This window comes from Leguminivora glycinivorella, chromosome 12 (assembly GCF_023078275.1).
Source record: "Leguminivora glycinivorella isolate SPB_JAAS2020 chromosome 12, LegGlyc_1.1, whole genome shotgun sequence".
Lineage (NCBI taxonomy): Eukaryota > Metazoa > Arthropoda > Insecta > Lepidoptera > Tortricidae > Leguminivora > Leguminivora glycinivorella.
The window spans coordinates 11,170,714-11,191,929 of NC_062982.1; the positions used below are offsets into that span (position 1 = coordinate 11,170,714).

Genomic DNA, 21,216 nt, shown 5'->3' on the forward strand with positions numbered 1-21,216 from the left:
AGACCTAGGCGAACTTTTCTTGATCAAATCGGGGAAATATTGCAAAGAGGCCAGGTCAGAAGTACTCGAAACCGACGAGCGTGTATGAGAAATGTTATGAAAGTGTGTGAAGCGAAAGTGGTTTGTCAGGATCGTAGTAAATGGAAATCCGTGATCTCTGCCTACCCCTCTGGGAAACAGGCGTGATTGTATGTATGTATGTATGTATGTAATTCTAAATTAATCTTTATCGGTGCACAAGAACTGACCTCTACATATGTATTATGTATTCTAGACAGCATCGTCTTACATAAATTATTCACCGACTGCGCTGAAGGAGGACGTGAGCTCACACCGGCTGAATCCAGAACACTAGGCGAAGAACTCCAATCGATAGTCCCGGGGAAAGAGTTTGGCAGTTGCAGAAACTAATTGGTGCTTTGCCGGGTAGTTTAAAACGTTTGAGGTTTCCCGTTATGATTTTTATTTTTCAAGCACCTAAGTACTTGAAAAAGTTAAAAATGAACGAATCGAACGTTCTACATTTTTATTTTCATCACACCAACTGGTAATCGCTCTCTTTGCTGTTCGAAAACAGATAGCAAAGTAGCATTTTATCCACAAGAGTGCAAAGTAATTTCATATAAATTTTAACTTGATGTCTTATTTAAGCTGACTGATAGATTTTACCAATAAATGATGATTTTGAATCATTCTTATTGAACAAATTGAAGGATTTGATTTATTTTGATGTTTTATAGTCAGTATTTTGTTCGTGTTGGTGTGGTGAAAAGTTTTGTATTTCACTCGGTGGCAAAGTTTCTTTAACCTTCGTGCCTTGATACCCTCGCAACGCTCAAGATTCCATTTTTTGACAATATTGGAATCTTTCGCTTGCTCGGGTATCAATATTGGCACGTGCGGTTAAACAACAACTTTGCCCCCTTGTAAAACAAATAACTATTTTCCAACGGATTCATTCTCCTTTTTCGGGGCTTCCCGTGACGTGTGGTGTTGTTATTGTGATGGAGAATGTGAACGTTAACTTATTAATAGATTTTGGAGGAGCTGTTTTAGGTATACTCGTAATATACCTACTTTAAACATGACACTGTGATGGTGCTGGGGGTTACTCAACGGGACAATCGTTTGTAAATGAAAAGTTTGTCGCACTAATACAGAAGTGAAAGAGAGATACCTACGACGGTACGCAATGGAGCGTGAAATATTGGTACGTAAGGAATTCTTGTATATTAAAACTGGCGATAGCGACACAATTTATTTTTGAAGAAACAATTTATTGGGTGTTATATATTTTAATTGAATAATTCTCATATTTTCCTTAATACTTCTCAGGAAATCACAAGCAGAGGCATGAAATCTGTGTATTTCCACGGAGAGAATTTTATTCCAATTACAGAGGGAATGCGAGCGCCGGGCGGAGCTAGGGTTGCCAGTCGTTAGATATTTCCTGGACGTCCACAAAGGAAAGTATAGGTAAGGTCGAGCGAAGCGCGGACAAAGGTAGCCTTGAATAAAATAGATTTGAATTTACATTATTACATTTTATTGAAAAGTATAATCTATTAGAGGGATATTTCTGGCAACTAAAGAAGTATGTTAAACGATATCTATATGTAGTGACTTTAAGAAGTAATTATGTAGGAACTAGCGACCCGCCCCGGCTTCGCACGGGTACTATACCTACATGTAAACCTTCCTCTAGAATCACTCTCCAATCAAAATCCGTTGCGTAGTTTTAAAGATTTAAGCATACATAGGGACATAGGGACAGAGAAAGCGACTTTGTTTTATACTATGTAGTGATATAACTCAGTATTTAGCTACTCATACAATCAGAGAAATCGTTACATAAATTTCTGAGGATATATATAGCGGAGATGATATAATATCACAGACCTATTTCAAGATTAGGTGAATGAATAAGAGTGTCTAACGACCTGGGGGATAGTAATCTTCTGAATTTACTGCGCTTTGTACACCGGTATTTATGTAATTGTTTCTGATTGTTCCGACTAAATTGTAATGAACTGATTCACTATAAACCAGGAGTATGTTTAGAATAGTACTTTTCCTGTATTCGGTAACCCTGCAGAGGAAGATACGGGTCAGCGCACAGGGTGGAACACTGCCAATGTTGCCGCACGCGCACCCGACCGTGGACAAAATAGGAACGTATAATCACACTAAACAGTTTTCCACAACATCAACATTTTTAATTTGATTCAAATTCTTTAACTTATGGCTCCTTAGTCAGGGCTATACACGCGAAAATTAAATCTAGAAAATAGTGCCAAACTTGCTGTGACTATACCTAATTGCGCTCATATTTAGAGTAAAACAGAAGGATCCCCGCAATTTCGGTTTTTGCGGTAACCCTTCAGTAGTCAATTCTGTTTCATCGCAAAACGAAAACCAACCTAAATGCTGACGCTGGTTGGGACAGTAATTCACCAGTGTGACAGCTACAGTCACAATAAATTGCTAGCGTTCATTATTCATGAGCCCCTACGAGTTTTTTTCAATCAAAGCGAGGCTTACAAATAATTAAATATAACACAAAATCTACAAAGAATCAAAAGTAAATTGGTTAGCATTTCTAAGTTTCGAGGACGATCTCAATCTTATAAACCTATATTGACCTTTCCTCGCTTGACTCACCTGCGACATTTGTGACAGCCTATTTAGGTACAGTCAGCCAAAAAAGTGGTTTACCACTTTTCGACCTTATGTGTTTCAAATAGAGTCGAAAAGTGGTAAACCACTTTCTTGGCTGACCGTACCTGACCTGAACAAATTGGCTTCTAGAAGTTTATTATTTTTTTTTTTTTTAAGAATTCAATACCTATTTCGTTTAAAAATTACAAAGAGCAAACTTATTGCCTAAAGGCATTATCCACTAATCAACCATAGGGCTAAACAGATATCTAAGTAGAAAAGATTCGAGAAGGAAGGCAAATTAATAAGTTACTTTAGAAGCGAACAAAATTCCACTACGACATAATTTATCTCTAACACAAGCCGAGAAGCACAAAGGGGAAAATCTTTCGTAAATGAATAACGTTGCAATAGGTAACAGGATTAAGATAAGAAGGCTTTCAATATCTCCGGGTTAGTGCAGGGTGCCGGGACGGCGCCAGCTGGACGCCGGCCAACCCCGGGCATCTCGCGCCGGATCTTGCTGTCTAAACAACCATTTTTGATTTGTTATTTCATAAAATAAGTACCCATTTCTAGTCGCAATATTGCGTTCTTTTACGAAATGAGGTCACCAAATATTGTATAAATTGCTTCGGTGCGATTTTTGTATCACATTTTTCAAACATTCTACCTACATTTGTATTTTTACAACGGATTCATTTTCGTTTTTGGGGCTTCCCTACCTCAATACCTTCATATTTGAGAAATGCCAAGTAATCTTTAATATCAGCTCACAGACCCACTAAAACGATATGTAGCTTTCCTCACAAGCTTAACATTTTTCCGAATATGTAGTTGTAGGTACTGTAGGTAGTATCCCATTTTTACCTGAATATTTAATACCTACATGAAACTTGCCCGCTCCACTCGAGCGTCTGGGCGCAGGAACTCTCCTCGACCGCTTCAGATTAATTTTACTCGGGAAAATAGAACTCATATCCCACAACTCGAAACTTTCTTCTCTAAAGCATTGCGTTCTTCAACGTACAGAAACGGATTCGCAATAAGCGCCAGCTTAGTCCACTATTGTAAGATATTTCGAAGTAAGTATACGGGAAAGTTTTTCTTGTCAATGAAGATAAAATAAATCCAACGTTTGGAGGGAAATAAATAAGCTTTTTAACACAAATGTTACATAAACGAGTCCCTTAAACATTCTAAACTGAGTGCCCTGAGTGGGGCCTACAAAAAAACTGTAAGGCCGTTTTCACATTATCCGATCCGATATCGGGTGTCGGACCGACATCCTACACCCGATAAACGCTTCCGATAGTGTCGGATGTCGGTCCGATAAAACGCATTGTTCCAAATCAATGAAGTATGATTTTGTATCAAAAAATATTTTTTTAAAGTTTTATATTTAATAATTATAAGCACTATAATTTCAAATATTTTATTGTAAAATTAAAATAACTAGCATAAAAATACTCAAGAGTGGCAAGTAAAATAAATACTTATAATTTTACATTTCACTATATCTACCAAAAGATGAAAAAATTAGTATCCGCAATTCGGACCGATGAATTACAATCTTTTTTTTTTCAACAGAAATTAATCATTAACAGCAGCTGTTTAATAGACGCCATTTTTGTCACGCACACTACTACAAACGTATACCTACATTATATACGCACACACATAAACATTATCGGCCGACAGCTGGCGGGGGTCCGGCATGCCAAAAATGTCGGAAGCGTCCTGCCGATATCGGCAGTTCGATGGTGCCTCGGACAAAAACTGTTGCAGGAGAGTGCCATCGGCATTAAATCCGCAATTTTTGCGTTTTATATCGTTTTTAGTAATAATGATCTATTAAATACATAAATAAAGACCTGGAAGCGCATAAATCTTACATTTTACATCCTTCCTACATCCGATATCGGATCGGATAATGTGAAAACGGCCTAAGCTGCACCTTTCGAACTGAACTAATTTAGCAACTTTTAAAAACAACTTACGTTTTGATTTTTAGCAAATTTTATTCTATTGCGAATTTTATTAAGATAGACTTGACAAGCACCATTAACAAAAATTATGACGACTGGACCTGCATCTCTACACCTTATAAAACAAAGTCCCCCGCCGCGTCTGTCTGTGTGTCTGTGTGAGTGTGTGTGTTCGCGATAAACTCAAAAACTTCTGAACGGATTTTCATACGGTTTTCACCTGTGCGTAGCGTAATTCTTGAGAAAGGGATAATTTGTTGAGATTTTGTTTAAATTGGTTAAAATTCAAATATCAAAACAATATATGGAGAAATTATGTCTCTCTAATAGGTCTACAAAAAAATCCGCGATTCCCCGTGCGTAGCCGGGGCAGGCCGCTAGTTAAAGATAAGCATTTGAAAGTTATAAAACAAAATTTAGGTACAGTACAACCTACATTTTTATTTATTTTTATTTCCTTGTGTTACACCCTTAACTTACAGGATTGACCCGGCATAAAACATTTTTATAGCAAACGAGAATGATTTTTTTGTTATAATAGGCAATTACGAACTTAAACATTTTGAATACATGTACAATACCTCTACATTTTATGTCAGTCCAATTTTAATAAACTAGGGAATGCAAACCGGTAAACCGGTTTACCGGTTTCCCGGTAATTTTGCCAAATTTGGGTTCGGTAAATTACCGGTAAATATATTCAAAAACCGGTTTTTTACCGAAATTTAAATTTACTTAAAAAATACTACAAAAAGCACTTCTGTCGCAATTTCTTCGTAAATAAACACTTGTAGATACTTCTGGTAAACACTTATTTTGCAAGAATTCGTTTTCTCCACGAAAACGTTTATTTTTTGTGTCATTGCTATGCTATATTGTGGTATTGAAAACATGTCTGTAATATCTTACCCACTAATACGTCGACAGTCAATACGCGCGAGAGGGATGAATGGTTGTCGTTTCATAAACGTACCTATGTCTGCCGACATATTTCGTGTCATATGGAGACCCATCATCAGGCATGAGTTCTTGCAGCGGCTAGAGTCCGTGCATTGTTGCCTGCATTGTCGGTTCCAAGATAAAAAAAAAACCTGATTTCTATAAAACCAACAAGTGTGGACTGTGGACAATCACTATCAACAGTAGGTTTTATAAACTCCAAATTTAGACCCCGAATGAAGGATAAGACCATTAATTCACTCATTGTTATATAAATATTTGATTAGCTTTTAAGATAAGACCCCCTTCTCCTCGCATTGGTATCTTCATTGCTGAGGGTCGTGAAGTCGCAATAGATCCAGTTTTATTCTGACTTTCTGTTCCGGTTCTGAAGTTGGGTGTAGAGGATGGAAGGGATCTCATCTGTCCATCTTGCGACCTCTGGATCGTTAGCCATCAACCTTGCCAGTAATGATTAGTTGCTCAAAGTTGTGCCCTTTTTCCTTCCAAAAACTCCAAAATTCTACGTAAACAGATGGTTGATAACATGGTGTTGATTTTCAATTCGCGTAAGGTGCGAATTGAAAATCTTCATCTAGCACCACATCTCGAAAACGTCAATGCAGCCTTTTTCAGACTCCAAGTCTCAGCTCCGTAGATGAAAATGGAGAAGACTAGAGCGTAAACCAATCCGATTTTGGTTTTTCTAGAGACATTCGGTTCTAAGGAACCAAGAATTATGGAGATAATCCTTGTAGTTGGGACTCTTTTGGCGATTCCTATGCGTATCCTGTTTTTTTTTTTCAGAAGAACCGGTATTGTCGATGTTTTCGCCGAAGTATATGAAGTCATCTACTGTTACTGGCCTAAGAGCATCTGTGTGTTGTATCTAACTACCACAATCCACCACCATGAGCTTGGCTTTTACTCTGGTTAATCTTGAGATGCGTTTCCAGACTGATGTGTTCCATTTTACCAGTGCTGTCAACCATTTCCGCTTCATTGGCGGCCAGAAAATTGGTGTTATCTGCCTATCGAAGATTCGTTATTTTGGTGCGCACCAATGATGATTCTTCCCTCCCAGCTTCCGCAGGCTCTTCTGATGACATATTCACCGTAGGCAGGTGACGAGTAATCTTATCAACACCTTTTACAAAAGTAAAAGGGCTCGAAGTTTCTCTGCCAATTCAGTTTCCTTTTTCAACGGAGTTTCAATTCAATGAAAGCTACCAAATGCTTGATGACAAAACGATGCAGTCAAAGGCTTCGCTATAGTGGATGAAGCAGAGGATCATCGAAGTACTGAATTCATAAGCCATCTCTATCAATGGACGTATATTTAGGATCTGTTTTCACCTTTGCCCTTGACGAAATGTGCCTGTTTTTGCGGGATCTGCCAGTCCAGGATGTGACATAACCTGCTGTGTAATGTAATACAGCACTTTTCTGGTGGGATATAAGAACCAGGGTCCTGTAGTTGTCCTTTACGCAATTACAAATACGTGATACTTATATGAATAATCGGTGATGATTTCTAGTGTCTTAGTTGATTTTATCGAAGATGAGTGCTAATTGTAAGATTTAGTATCTAAAATCTATTTATTTTTTGTAACAAAGTCCTAAAACCAGCTTTTTTCAAGATTTCATTAATCATATTTGTCTTTTGAAAGTGGTAGTTTAATGAACACTACTAAAAAAACTACTTAATTATCGATTTTGACGGAAAATGCTGATTTTTCATGGAATAAAATAAAAACCGGGAAATTACCGGTTTACCGGATTTACAACAAACAATTGTTGCGAAACTATGTCGGTAAATTACCGGTTTTGAAAAACGACCGGTAATTGCATTCCCTATCTGTAATAAATGGCACGTCTATAAAGCCCCTTATAGTTTTTTTTTTTAATTGGCTAAATATTATGTCACAATTTTTATCTGTGTTTGGAAATTAAAAAAGAGGACTTTGCCCGCTTTGCCGGCCTTGGCCTGCAAGGTTTGTATGAAATTCCATTATCTATCAATCGTCCTAGCCGCACCTGCAACGTCATACTTCGCTGCCAATTATAAGGCACATAACATCAATATTTCATACCATGTTGGAGAAAAGTATTTAATATGGCATTTTCAATTACTTAGTTCATATATTGTGCGCAATCGTTTAAACAAAACAAAGAACAACAAAACACATTACGATCGTTAAGTCCATTGTTTTAAAATTAGGTCGAATGTTGGAGGGATTTGAATTTTTTATTGGATGAATGACACAACCGGGGACGGGCATACAAATGCCTTGGGTTTCTCTAACGTATTTAAATAAAAGTTAAATATGTTTTGGTTATAAACAATTTTGTTCCAGTGTCTGTGGGTGTCGTTAAGCGTATAATGTAAAATACCCTATAATGGACGGTGATGCCATTATGGACAAAAAGAACACAAATCCTTAAAAATAAGTTTCTAAAATTAGTTTCTAAAAACTGACGGCATTGTACCATAAACAAGAGTCATAGGACTACTTAATTTTTAAAGTTTCATTTAATTCAGTTATTTCTGAAGGATTTGGCGGCAAGATAAAAGTCAGATAGACATTAGTTTACTGAAAAAAATGTCAAGACGAATTCTTAGTCATGTTGCTAAGAGAGTTGAGTTCATATATAAAATTATAAAAAAATAATACTTGGTGTAAACTTGAATGAGTTTTACTCACTGCATTAACCATGAGATAAGTTATAAGACATACTAGTTTGTTACTACCACCACCACGACCACGACCACGGCCAGTTCCACGGCCGGCGGTTTGCGACCACGGCCAGTGCAACCTGGCCGAAACGTTGGGAAAAAAGGTAAAAATAATGTTAATTAATCGCGTTCGACCTGTGTGTGACTTTAAATATGTGTACAAAGCGCGAGAACTTAAAGTGTTAGTTTGTTACTCCAAAGATATAAAGAAATAGTGTTATTTTGCGAGTGTCCATAACTGAAACCGGAAAACTGCGTACCTCCTATGATGGACAAGGAACAATTTACGAAACCAAAATATACAAGAAACAATCCTATTATGTTAAAATAACGCAAACTAATAAAAATTGACTCATTGAGTACCAGTTAGCTATAAAAGTAAAATTTTAAACTTATTTCACTGTCCATAATAGGGGATCCATTACTGGAGAACTGCCGTCCATGATTGGAGAAAAAACACCTCGTTTTAATCTTTTAATCTGTTAACTATATGAAGAAACCAATAGCAGTATATATTCTGCAATACGCTTGAAATGTAAAAAAAGGATAGGACATTCAAGTTTCAACACGCTTAGCGGTAGAATTTTTACATTTATCAGTGAAATATCAAAAATAGGCAATATTTTATCTTGTCCGTGATTGGGTCCGTTACCTTAAAATACAATTTTCAATTTGCTTTCAAGTATGCGAACTTGGAATTAAGATTATATTTGTTAAAACTAATTTATTTAAAACTTATGTTTTAGTTTATTTATCGCGGGTAGGTAATATTTCAATAAATCGAATTCAAGGGAAGTGCCTCATTCAAAAATTACAAACTACGTTGAAAGAATATGTAACTCACGAATGCGAGTATAAATGGATAGACTAAGTTTCTGAAAGTTCTGTCGTCATGACAAGGCGGTTATGCACATCACTCACTGCTGACATTTACAACACTCCCTGAGCCTATCGCTATTAGAGACACCAGAATATGACTGGCCTCCGATTATGCTTCGTTTTTATGAATCTATAGTTCAACGTTTACAGTGACAAGCTCAGAATGTCTCGTGAATTAGAACTAGTCACCTGTGGCGTGCGAAGCTCAAAGTGACGAGTTGGCAAATAATAACATGAATGCGCTCGCTAAGCCCACGCCTTCGCTGAAAAACTATTCATAAAACAAGGTGAATCCAGTTTGCGAAGTGTTGATTCACGCGCTTCTATCAGTAGTAGGGTATGCAAACCGGTTAACCGAAAGACTTTTTGGCCTCGGTTGAAAACCCGTTTTCTAAGTCTCTAACCGGTTAATAACCGAAACTATATTTATTTCCCAAAATGACCAAATTAGGCATTAAAAAGGGTCAAAAGTACGTAATTCTTCATTGTTTTGTAACAAAAAAGATTTATTTATTACTTTTCATTGACAGCATTACGCACCTGCACTGAATTTCTTAAAGAAGTCATAGTATAGTCATGATTTTATAATCTAACTAAACGTGAAGATTAAACAATAGTCCCGAGTCCACTCAAATATACATTTTATACAGTAGAGTCCGGTTTGTATTACGACTCCGCATATACCTAACGTCCAACTGCTTACAATAACCGAATAACGGAAGCACAGGTATTTGTTTGGTTTTCATATATGATATTATGAAAGTACATCCGTTTATTACGACTCCGGTTTTAACGACAAACCGCTTTTTACGACGTAATTTTACGCAAAATCCGTCCGTCAAGTCCGGTTACAACGACGAGCGACAACGGTTTAACTAGTAAATTGAGGAAACAAAGCCATTTCCGCCCCAAGCACGGCCCCCTGTCTTGCCTACAAGTAGCAAAATGAGATTGTGGCCATGTGACTTTTTGGAGCATTGGTTTTAATAATTTTAACAATTGGTTCGCCTCGGGTCTAATCTTATGAGCTAAATAGAACCCACTTTTTATTTTTCGATTGCCTATAAACTAGTTTTACTTAATAAAACAATCGATTGTTATATTAATTACGTAAATCGAGGTTCAAGGAATGCGACTATTTATTACTAGCTTTTGCCCGCGGCTTCGCTCGCGTTAGAAAGCGACAAAAAGTAGCCTATGTCACTCTCCATCCCTTCAACTATCTCCACTTAAAAAATCATGTCAATTCGTCGCTCCGTTTTGCCGTGAAAGACGGACAAACAAACAGACACACACACTTTCCCATTTATAATATTAGTATGGATTACGAAACACTACAGTAATTTTCCGGTGATGAGCAAGCACGCATACTAAAAATTGACATATCTTTAAACCGAAATGAAATTCGTTTTGTACGACGTCCAGTTAGTACGACGTAATATCAGCGGTCCCTTGGGCGTCGTTATAACCGGACTCTACTGTATATTTCAAATTATATTTTTAAAATAAAGGGAAAATGTAGATCTTGGTTTTCTTACGTTAATTCCTTGTATTACTAGTGTCTCTGGGAGGTTTAGAGCTCCGCGACATGCTTAGAAAACGCACAACTGACAAATATTTAGTTCTTAAAGTGATTATCACAGTAAAGTCACGACAGTTTTAAGCGCCATATACGCTATGGGCACTCAAGTCCTTTATGGCAACTTCTGCATTTTACAAAATTTCCAAGAACTGGATAAAAATGATCTTCATCGTGCAAGTAATACCTGCTACGATGTCATAAACAACAGAATTCTTGTAGGTAATGGTAATATTATTGCGTAGTACGGTAATTTACTAAAAATCCGCAATACCGGTTAAAAACCGGTTAACCGGTTTTGAAGGTATAGGTTCGGTTATTAACCGGTTTTTAAAGTTAACCGGTTTTTGCAAACCCTAATCAGTAGGTATAAATGATCATTTTATTGCTAAGTTCGTCATGGGAATTAGCCAAATGTATTCTCGACTATTTCAAGAATTTATTTTTATTAGGTAGACAATTTTCGCGAATGACTACTTACTGGTAAGTACGATTTGTATTTTTCCACTTGCGAGTACCTAGCTAGGGCGTATACATACATACATATGTAGGCAATAATTAAGATATACTTTTCCCATTCAATGCCCATAATTTCTATTTTACCTAAGGGACACGCAAGTGGCTGTATTTACACACCTACATGTAATTATAACATAGGTACATAACAATCATTTTTAAACAATTAATAGGAAGCATGAGATAATTAACTTATCTAAATAGTGCTAATAATGATGAAAAATCACAACGTAAGTACGGTGAAGCAATCAAGCGATAAATGGACCAGCGAAACACTATTAAACTAATATGCTTATACGCGTAATCATATTGCCACAACACTAATCCGTCGAATTCGAGGGGTATTCTTGTAAATTATAAAGATAATGCAATTTGTTAACGTAAATATTATTATAAACTCTGCCAAATTGGTTTAAGTTTCAAAACAAACAAGTTATTTTACTAGCTTTTATTATTTCAAATTATTGAAGATAAATGTTTTTAAGTCTTGTAAATAAATAGAAATAACTTGATACTTCTCATATTAAACATGTAAAATCGGTAACTCACGTAAATTGTCGAAGATCGCTCGACATGTTTCGCTCTGTAACGAGGAGCATTTTCATTTGCATTATTCAATGAAAATGCTCCTCGTTACGGTCAATCAGATAAATGTTTTTAAGTCTTGTAAGTAAATAGAAATAACTTGTTACTTCTCATATATTAAACATGTAAAATCGGTAACTCACGTAAATTGTCGAAGATCGCTCGACATGTTTCGCTCTGTAACGAGGAGCATTTTCATTTGCATTATTCAATGAAAATGCTCCTCGTTACGGAGCGAAACATGTCGAGCGATCTTCGACAATTTACGTGAGTTACCGATTTTACATGTTTAATATGAGAAGTAACAAGTTATTTCTATTTACTTACAAGACTTAAAAACATTTATCTGATTGACCGTAACGAGGAGCATTTTCATTTGCATTACTCAATGAAAATGCTCCTCGTTACGGAGCGAAACATGTCAGTGTCTCACGGTAGTTTTATTATTAAAATTGTTACTTCTCGATTGTGCTGAATTGATACTTCAAATTCACAATCAGCGGCAAAGATAAAGTGACCCCCTCTGTAAACAAATTTATATGCAGGGGGGTCAGTTGTATCAGCAGCTCATTCTACGTTGCGGGTTGATAATGCAACTCAATATTATATAATCATTCAATCTAAAGTTTTGTACAGCAGTTACTCACTGTTAGGAGGTATTAGTGCAAGTACTGTAATCTTGGCGCTGTCAGAATATTAAATGTTGTCCCAACTTTAATCTAACGAAACAGGCGTCAGAATACAACGTCTCTGTACAAAGTCACCTTTACATATAATACAATTACGGGTCTTGTTTAACTAAAACAATTTTAAAACAAAACAAAACCAATTTTATAGAAGTACAATTAGAATCAATCAACAATAAATAAATAAAAAAACAACGAAAGTTGTACAAAAGATCCCTCCCAATGCGTTGCATAATCATTAATTTCCCGTAGCAGGTCTACGCCCGTGCTGCGATCTGCCTACGCCATTGCTACGATGCCCCACTTGAAGTTAAGTTAAGAGGAAAGAAAGTGGCGGACTCACGATAACCGCCTTTTCATACAAATGTAGTCATTTTTATGGTTCCATACCTCAAAAAGGAAAAACGGAACCCTTATAGGCTCACTCGTGCGTCTGTCTGTCACAGCCAATTTTCTCCAAAACTACTGAACCGGTTATTTTGTGGCATACATATTTATGTTAACCTGTGACCCAAAGACGGACATGTAATTTAAATTAAGAAAATTCAATTATCGGGGCCAATTTTAGGGGGGTAAAAGTGAAAATTAAAATCAATGTTTTTTGAACTATATTGTGTTACATGTCAAATGAAAAACTTTTTATAAGTATTTCAATAGTATTTTTTTTAAATAATATTTGGTCAAGTAATTTAAGAACATAGGCAAAAAATTACCAAATTTTCAAAAAAATACACCAGATAGGCTCCCCACAGACAGTCTTAAAAATTCATAATCTTAAAAAAAACTTGTATGCAATCTGACAGTTCAAACTGACACTGACAAGACACTGACAGATCTGAACTGTCAGATTGCATACAAGTTTTTTTTAAGATTATGAATTTTTAAGACTGTCTGTGGGGAGCCATAGTCTTCAATTAAAAAAGCTATTAGAAATCTACAGTCAAGCGTAAGTCGGACTTAAAAGAAAAAAACTCAAATTACGAATTTCACTCACTGCCGCTGCAAGGAGTTACCAAATCTCTTGAAATTCTGTTGAGCGCGTTTGAATATTACATAATTATAAATTCATTTCTGTTTTTTTTAGAAATTATCAAAATATCGATAATTTTCAAAAATGAGTGCCTACAAACAAGGAGGCGCTTAAGCCCTTCTTGTGGTGTACGGAACCCTTTCAACGCGAGTACAACTCGCACTTGGCCGGTTTTTTTCCGCTCTAGATGTTTATTTAATTGAAATTGTTTTTAATACAATTGAATTAGCACAGTACAGATGCACTCCGTGCATTCAAAATAGGTAACTAATTTGCGCGCTTAATTTTTTACGCCAATGACCACGTAATTGGTGTCATGGTTTAATGTAAACTTCAGTCTATCGTGAATCATTCTTTGACATAAACAATAGCCACCTGTAAATGTTATGTATTAAGGACCACTTGCACCAACGAAAATGGAGGGTTAACCCACCATTTTATATGGAATTTGACAGATGACAGCACACTAACCCTGAGTTAAGTGGTTGATGCAAGTTGGCCTTAGTAGGTTAAAACAGTCTTTCCAAGCGGCACGTATAGCTTAATTGGCAAGGAGACTAGACAAGGGATGAGCAAACAGCCGGGAGCGCTCTGCTTGGGGCTATTTGCTTGGTAGTATTTGCAGATCGACCAGGAGCTGGGCTTAGCGGGTTGAACACGTGTTTTCTGTTTTAAATTCGCTTCATTAACCAAATCTGCGTTTATTAATGTATACACCGTGTTTCACTTAACACTAAAAACCTGAAAACACTTTGTTCAGAATCGAGAGTAGAATCGATTGAGCTATATCTTGATGGGGGTAATATTTTTATTTAAATTAGTATTATTAGTTATTTTTTACGTGCCCATTCTATTGTACTCGTAATACAACATTGTGTATATCGCATTGCTAGAGGTTGTTTACCTTTTTTCAGTATTTAGGGGTATTAATACTGGCCGGTTACTTGGACGATTATTTTTTCCGCTACTAGTTTGACGTTGTTTGTCAGTTTAATCTTAATGTTTATCATAAGTCATAACAAATTGAACTCGTACCTAATTACAACCTTATCATTTTGAATATTGAGTTTATTTGCTTACTGCGATTACCTGTCCAATTTGAAGTTTACTGTGACAAAGCTTTAAAGTGTTTTACAGTGACATCTTAGCTGTCTATTGGTAAACCTTATGTCGTTGCAGTAACATACACAAATAAATAGACTTATGGTTTATTATGGTAGTTAGCAATTATTTTATTGAGTGTAGAGCTAAAAGTCAAGTAGAGCTGTACAGAAAATTAAAAATTCAATTAAAAAAAAAGTAACGATCAGATTAAAAGATGAATACTCTAGATGAGTTTAAAAAAATAAAAATCAGTTGGGGTGTCTGAGGTTTTGAGTGATACCGGAAACACCGTGTATATACGAGATTGAAATTAAAATTTGTTGTTGAGCTTTTTTTTTTCCTCAAGCACAAAAATGTGAGTTCGACTAGAACTAGACCCGCAGTGAGACCTATTATACATTAAGAGTAACTCAAAAACACCTCTTAATTAATGATAACAATATTGGATTATATGCCTGGTTTCATTTATCGCCCTTATTACGTTTACGCACTGTATATTCTGTGGTGAGACGCATTTTGTCATAGTTAAGGTTTCGTGGTTATTCTTAAATACATGACCACATGGATGCTTTAACCCAGCATAATTAACATATTTACTTAAATGTACATTAGTTATTGTGTTCAACTTTCTATTACTACCTACTAATCCTGCTAGGTATATATTTCATTAAATAATTAGTTAATAACACACCTCGGACACTGGCGAACAAATATATGAACAAAGATATAGAGGCGCGTTCCTAGCACACATCTATGCTCGTGTAGGTGAACGCGTACTATGCTTGTATGAGTGAGATATGACAGGTCGACTGTCCGCAGTGTTCGCCTTTTTGACAGGCGGTGACTGTGAGGTAACCGAGAGGGGGTGGGCGGAACTTTCAGCGGGTAGCGGGAGTGGCCATACTGTACGATAGTAATCTTTATTATGCTGTGAAGATAGTGAGATCGCTCCACACAAGCGTCTTCGTTTTCCCCTCTCTGGGCCTTTGTGTTATAAAAGAATGAAGTATTTAACGCGACTATTTACCATAGTTATACTAGTCGCTATATCGCTGAGTTTTTATGTTCTTCTTTATAAAGGAGCGAAATTCATATTTTTTAAATCCCAAACAGAGAAGTAATCACTTTATTGTGTACAACAAATGTATTTACAATTGAATGATTTAATTGATGTATAGTATAAATACTTAAAATCAAAAGAGGAAGCACAGCTATGGCTGATCTCCATTTCAAGTAAAATATCAACGAATGATAACTGATAATAAAGTAAGCTCCATTGGCTCTATGATTGCCTGCAATCTCTTTGATGACCTTAAATTTATAGGTATTTATTTAGGCGTGTTTAGCTAATAAATTGGCCTTTCCCTTCCTTGTATTTCTTCCCCCTTTCCTCAAATAATTTGAATAATAGCGTTCATTATGTTATTATGTGGTGTAATTTTGTGAATAGGAGTATCCATGGTGAAATTTATGAAAAAGATATCAAGATTGAAAATAAAATTGCAAGATTCTTATTGGTTATAATTTAAGTGTTTGATTATAACAGCGTTGTTTAAAAATAACACTTAAATATAGGTACTCTATTATATTGAACACTGTAAAGATCGTTACAATTTTAAAAGCTCTCCTGCATTGAATGCGCACTTTACGATCAATACCTCTAATTTAAAACATTAGCGCGATTGGCAGACACGCGGAGCTTCCGAATATTCTTAAAATACAATGATCAAAGCAAGCGAGAACAACCGCGAAGTGTCCCGGACTTATTGCCAAACGTTCAGTTGTCGAATCTCGGTGTTGCGAAAATGGGTCACACAGTGTCATGCACCCACATACCACTGGCGCAAACAAAAGTTTATGTCTCGCAAGTGTCTCTACGAGTGTTGATTCAACGCAATTTATAGCTACACGTGTAAATTACGTAGACATTTTTATTACTCTAATTAAGGTTATAACAAGCTGTATCTGTTTTGACGGTAGTGATAAATTTTAAAGCTTACCTATCTTAGACCTATTCAAACTTAATAATCCTAGTATACTTTTATTGATTAATTTTAAGACCAACCCAATTTGGATATTTTCTTTTCTTAACTCTGTCGCGTAACAACGTCCAATCGGTGTTGAATTATAAATTAATAATTACCATTATAAATAGGAATAAAATTATGAATGAAAGGTCGTTGTTTACCTTCCTTATAACCTTGATGTGGGTGGTGTCGAGCGTGCGCCGTGGCTGGAGCGGGCGAGGGCACCGGGCGGCAAGCTGGGTGGTCAGGTCGTTCACAGTCACTGGTCACAGCACTAGCACGGAAGGTAACGCGCGCACTGGTGGCCGGTCGGTGTCGGTGGAGTCGCGGGTCGCGCGGCTGATCCGCCTCGGGGCTGAGTCCGACTGCGCCGCGCCGACTATTTGCGCCCGCTCGCCCGCCCCGCGCCGCCCGCCCAGAGCTTTCTCTGCGCAAAGCACACAACTTTCTTTTGTTGCTTCGCATAAGTTTTTGTAACCTAGTCTACCGGTAATTTTTATTTTCTTAGTACCGTAAGTTGGGAAGAGCACTGATGGCCTGGCGGTAAGAGCTTTCGGCTTCTACAAAAAGAAACTTATGTACGTACCTACGAAAAGTCATTTAACCCTTAAATGTATAGTGATGTATGACGCTAATGACAGCATGTCAAAATTCAAATTTGAATAAATTTTTATCAAGGTTATGCATTTATGGGTTAAAAATGTGCCAGTCTTTTTCGGTGAAGTAACCGTTGTGAGGAAACCGGGCTAGTCCATAAAAGGCCTAGAACCTCTGGGTTGGAAGGCCAGATGGCAGTCGCTATCGTAAAAACTAGTGTCTATTTTCATTTTCAGAGATATTTGCCTAGGCGTACTGTATTAAACATCCATGAGCCGGTACGGTATGCAAGAAAAGGTACTTACCGTAAATCGTAATTACTTTGATTTGCGAGTCGACTTTGATAAAAACATTCATCAGCTCCTGAAGTGCTTATTTTAACGATTTGTAAAACTAAATAATTAGCAGTTAGGTACTTTCTTTTGTTATGAGTTACAATGAACACTGATATTAATGATTTCTAAAAGTGGAATCTTGAGCGTTGCGAGGGTTTCAAGGTACGAAGGTTAAACAAGCTTTGCCACTGAGAAACACGAATAAAATACTTACTGTAAACTGTCAGACTAAATCAAAATGATCATTTCGGTAAATCATAGGTAAGTAAATACTACCAGCCAGCATAAAAAAAATCAAGTTAAAATTGCATGGAATTACTTTGCACTCTTGTGGATGAAATGCAATTTTGCTATCTATTTTCGAAAAATCTAGAGAGCCTTTATTACCATTTAATAAGTACTTATTTTCACCACTTTTAAAAGTAGAAACCATCCATGACTCAGGAACATGCCTTTACCGGAATTCGAACCCATGACCTTCAGCTTATAGCAGGCAGGGTCAAGTGATTCGACTGCTCAGAAAATAAGGTGGGAAATTCGAATTTTAATTTTTTTCTGACAAAAAGTTGAGTTGAGTCTGACAAAGTCAGTTTGATACTTACGTTTCTTGGAGTAGAAAGAATCATTCTCCTTATTGTCTGGTCTGTTTTGCAATTCACGTTAGTCAAAATGAAGTCGTTAGAAATAGTCACTAACCTGTTCGAACAGCCTGCTAATGCAGCCAGCGGCACAGAACCTGAGAAAAACAGTAGCACGTAGGTAGCTGCCGAGACGTGGGGTTGGAACTCCTCAACAGCTCGCCACAAGCTGTTCTGCGTTGAATAATAGGTAAGTAATAATTAAATCTAATATTTTTTTATGTTTCACTGTATTATGTATTGTTCCAAATAAAGTTTTTCGTGGCGGCATCAGCAACAAAGATGCAAAACAAAATCCAATCACGAAAGACATGTTTTCCTTTTATGGCCCCTGTACACACATGGCCAACGGTTCCACCAGCCCTTTGTGAAACCCCTTGGCCAAGATAAGAGCCGCTGTTTACACATTGGCGAACCAATCACTTGGCATTGGCTCTTCATGAAAGATGGACGTGTAATGAAAAAATCTAGGAAATTCTTGGTCATAGACGTTGTCAGAAAAAAAATATTTAAAAATAATAACCCCGTAGTAAAATTAAATTATTTGCAATATTAACAATTTTTTGAATATTCTGATAAGAACATTTATCTTTTTTAGGAAATACATTAAACATTTGCAAGGTTATTTTATTTCCTAAAATCTACACTATTATTGGCATAGATAAACTTATTATTTTCGTAAATATATCACTACTGTCCTCTCTGACGGCTGACGACCAACTGAATGAAGCGCCAACGTGTAAACGCAGTTGGCCATTGGCGCCAAGATCCTTTGATGTGTGGACAAAAAACCGACACGAATCGGTTGGCCGGCAAGCGCAAGCGCCAACTGCAAACTTACGGCCAAGTAGCCCTCTACACACATGGCCAAGGGGGTTGGTGGAACTGTTGGCCATGTGTGTACAGCGGCCATTAAAACACTGGCCAGTGCGCGAGGTGACTGTGATATCACAGATTAAACCTACAATTTTTTTTAATAGAGCAAAAAATCGGCAACTTTTAGGGTGCGCGCCCACGGGCGACTAAGCTGCTCGGCGACTTTTTTGTCTCTGTCGTCGTCGTCGCTCCTCGCGACAATTTACAAGGTGCGCCCACGGGAACGACAGCGACGTGAGCGACGCAACTTTTTCTTTTTTCATGAAATTGAGAGCCTATCCAAAAAAAAACTTGGTACTTCAGAATGAGTGTTTAAAACATAGTTTGAAAGTTTTGATGAAGTTATAATTTTACAATCCGGCATCGTTATTCTCAATATTGTCGGAAAATTCTTTTAAATTCTTGTCATATAAAATCGGTCTTTCCTCTACTTCTTCAATTAAACGACAGATATCAATGTCGTTTTCAACAATCGGCATTTTAAATGATATTGTTTCCGGATAATAACATACGATCACAAACTACTAAGAAGATACTACGTCCATACCGCCTCATCCTGAGTGGCATTTAGAAACGTTGAGGTGAAAAGCAACGCATAACTATCGGATAACTTTTGGATTTCGCGCCGTTGTATGTTAGGTATTAAAGGCCCGTGCAGATGTTATGATCAAATCGACAATTTTGAAAATAACTTTTTATACATATATCAGTCGGTACTGCCCAAAGAGAGGAGAGTACATGAATTTTCTCAAGTTTCAGTGCCATTTTCAGCAATTTAGGGGTTAAAGGTTAACAAAATTGTGATATTAAAGACAGCTTTCAGCCCAAACCCATATCCCACAATCTGCTTTTACGACACACACAGGAGGAAAGGGGTGATAAAAGTATTTGTCCGTCACCACTCACCAGTCACCACACGGGGCATCTAAAATTTAATATTTAATTTGTTTTGGGTTGTTCTTCACATTGCTGTGACGGAGTGATTAGTAACTTGTCTTAACATGCGTAGGTACACTTAACTATCGTACTTGTAAGAGGGTGCGCCCACGGGCGACATTTCGAAGCGACTTTTTTGTCGCGACCATGGGCTAGTATGAAAGTGCGCTCACGAAGCGACGCAACTTTTCATACAAATACGTAAGTCGCCGAGCAACTTTGTCGCCCGTGGGCGCGCACCCTTATACAGCAATACGTGGCAAAAATTGTAGAAATAAAAAACTGGCAACACTGTAGTGTCGTCTCTTTTGAAATCAATTTACAATATGTGGAAAAAGGAACACTACAATGTTTCCACTTTTTAATTTCTATACTTTTTTGCACTGGCTGTACAAAACGAATGGTACAGTGCGCGGCAAACTTTTAGACCATTAGGCGAGGTGGTGGGGGCAAGTCCGTGCATCGTACACATTCGAGCAAAAAACTACCTAATAAGAACTAGCCTAATAATAGTATTAATGGCGTAGGGATGTGACGACCCCATCGCCCACTGGTATTACCAGTGCAATCAGTCAACGCAGGGCAGCTTGTGGCGAGCTGTTTGGGAACAGTGACCCCACGTACCCGAGTGCTCCTGGGGATTTCTGTTACCCGTAAGGCGGATGGGTGGAACAGGACTCTCTGCCTCTGGCTTGCCTTGGCTGGCCGTCCAGAGTGGAGTCGTTAGGGCTACATGCTCCAGGGGTGGAAGTGAAAATTTGCATAAGACGCGAGTTGGTACAGTGGCTTAACAACGGCCACGGGGCAGAAAGCGGTGTACACCTCTTGACACCCTTGAGTTCTCACACAGGTGTTGCCCTTGAGCCATCTTGGATGTCGCTTTTTCTGGGGGCCCATCTTGTGGGGACGAGGCACCGTCTGCCAGAAATAATATTGCATACCGTTTTATTAGGCAGGCGTCCGGTTTTTTATCCCATAGCCTAGTATTTAGTTCATCACTTTCATCCAATAACCCAGTTCATTTTAGATTCCATTAACTCTCAAATTCGATTTCAATAACAGTCCTTACACCATGGCGGGTGTTGCCTCAGCGTGTGTCCCATGAT

General features: G+C 37.4%; 1 protein-coding gene across 8 annotated transcripts in view; it reads right to left on the reverse strand.

The window, feature by feature from the left end:
• Positions 1-17,096, reverse strand: part of LOC125231728 (potassium voltage-gated channel protein Shab) — a 133,433-nt gene extending 116,337 nt beyond the window's left edge. For 3 of the 8 annotated variants that reach the window (XM_048137285.1, XM_048137284.1, XM_048137280.1), the window contains exon 1: positions 16,890-17,093. The gene's annotated coding sequence lies outside the window, so the exon portion shown is untranslated. Of the gene's footprint in view, positions 1-16,889 lie in introns of all 8 variants that reach the window. The other 5 variants (XM_048137283.1, XM_048137286.1, XM_048137281.1 and 2 more) reach the window with 3 other exon arrangements.
• Positions 17,097-21,216: the final 4,120 nt, after the last annotated feature.